At 39.7% G+C, this 1,886-nt stretch overlaps 1 protein-coding gene and 1 long non-coding RNA gene across 2 annotated transcripts in view; one reads left to right on the top strand and one right to left on the bottom strand.

Moving 5' to 3' along the window:
* Nucleotides 1–1,886, top strand: part of STAG2 (stromal antigen 2) — an 89,069-nt gene that overhangs the window by 52,180 nt on the left and 35,003 nt on the right. The window lies entirely within an intron of this gene.
* Nucleotides 1,066–1,886, bottom strand: part of LOC109300764 — an 8,218-nt gene continuing 7,397 nt past the window's right edge. Inside the window, exon 3 of the long non-coding RNA XR_002098322.1 lies at nucleotides 1,066–1,130. This is a non-coding gene — a long non-coding RNA (uncharacterized LOC109300764). The remainder of the gene's footprint in view (nucleotides 1,131–1,886) is intronic.

Below are 1,886 nucleotides of genomic sequence, written 5' to 3'. Positions count from 1 at the left end.
GCGCTGCTGCTACTTGCCCCCAGGGAATCAAATGCCCATGAATGTGCGGATGTGGTTGTGAAGGCAAAATTTGGTCCCAAAATGCTCACATCTGTCAGTGTTCATATTTGGACATCTAAATCTAGCTTAACTAAACCTGGTAATTTAAAATAAATAAAATAATTAAAACTATCTGTAGGAGGACTTCTGGGGCGGTCGGGCATACAGAGGTGGCAGGGGCACGCAACCAGGGGCCTGAGCTGGAGCACCTGCCTACTACCCCCAGCTCAATTCCAAGACAAGGGGCTTTCTTTCCACATGTTAAATTTGGGGGGGGGGAGACCTTATCTTGGCATTGAATAAATACAGTATTTTGCACTACTTCTTAAATATCCCAACACCATTTCTTAAGTAGTCTTGCATGATGCAGTCCTCTAACCCTCCTAAAAAATTGTTTCCGTTAGCATTTAGTTCCTGCCCTCTTCCTTCGGACATTTTGCCTGACTTCATAGTGCTACAGATTAACTCTGTACACAGTGCAATTAAATTATAGTTAGCATTAGTGATTGATTATAGTTGCAAAAAAATTGAGGAATTAAAATTCCCAAAGATCTTTGATTATAGAGATAATAGAAAAGTATAAATAACACAATTCAGTAATGGTTTAAAATTGCGATCCCAGTGCCTACTGTTTGTTCCATGGCAATTTTCCTAAAAAATGAATGAGAAGACGTCTGCTTCTTCTGTAGCACGTCATCCTCTGTAACAGCAGCAAGAGGAATTGCACTTGTATTGGTTAATTAAACAAGCTTGATCCTTTAAAAAATACAGGCAGTCCTTGGACTTGCAACAAAATTGGTACCTGAAAACTGTCTTAAGTTGAAACGTTGCAACTCGGAACTGATTTTTCCCATAGGAAGCAATGTTATAAATGGGGCATTTGGTTCCTGAACCAAGGCCCGATACCCTGTTTTCACCAAAAATAACCCAGAATTTTGTACTCGGTCAATTATAGATGAGTAATATAACTACGTTAATGTATTTATATTGTAAATAGCAATCATATTGATTTGGAAGGACTTTGAGATGACTTTGCTGGAATTTTTGAAGGGCTCTTGGTTGGACTCCTTGAAGCGTTCTTGGCTGGAGTCCTGGTTGCAGGTTTTTTTTGGAGTCTTGTGTGCTTTCTTAAAGAAAGTGTCCAAGGAAGTTTGGACAGGTGTTCTCTAGTGAACTTGTTCGCTGGCGTGGTGTTGGGTCAAGTGTTGTAAAGTTGAAACTGATGTCAGAAAGTTTAAACAGGGTGTCAGTTTATAAACGTTGTAAGCTGAGGACTGCCTGTAAAGAAAAAGACATGCACTTCTACATGATAAAATCGTAAATGCTAATGATAAGGGTTTCTACACTTAGTTTCCCAGGAAGCCTAGACTCTACATACTGTGCTTGTGGGCCAATATGATAGTACGTCGTGGGCCAGCGTCACTTCTTAATAGTAGTGCTGTTGAGGACTCCCTTTTTTCTGAGTGTTTGGATAACAAGCCTGTGAAAAGGAGCATTAGTGTGCCAATTGTCTTAGTTCCTTCCAATCACAGTGGAAAGCCAACAAGAAACCTCATGCATGTCTTTGGACAAGAATTTGTAGGAATAGGCTATTGCATTGACCCAGGTGTGCTATTTGAGAATAGGAGTGCCTGTCAAACCTACGGACATTTATATAGATCTGGATGTTCAGGTGTAGCAAGATAACAATGTAGGGCTTCCATCTTCTGCTTCATGAGGTCTGTTCCAGTACTGTGAACTTAACATTAGCATAAAGTTAGTAATATTCAAAGAAACTGACTTCTAGGGTTTCTTTTAAAAAGAATTTTATTAGACTTGCTCTTTAAACGTAAGAGCTGATCTGTCAG

This window comes from Gavialis gangeticus, unplaced genomic scaffold, assembly GCF_001723915.1.
Source record: "Gavialis gangeticus isolate Ggan-Ray unplaced genomic scaffold, GavGan_comp1, whole genome shotgun sequence".
NCBI lineage: Eukaryota > Metazoa > Chordata > Crocodylia > Gavialidae > Gavialis > Gavialis gangeticus.
The sequence above is the reverse complement of the archived record's forward strand: the minus strand, read 5'-3'. Positions and strand labels throughout refer to the sequence as shown.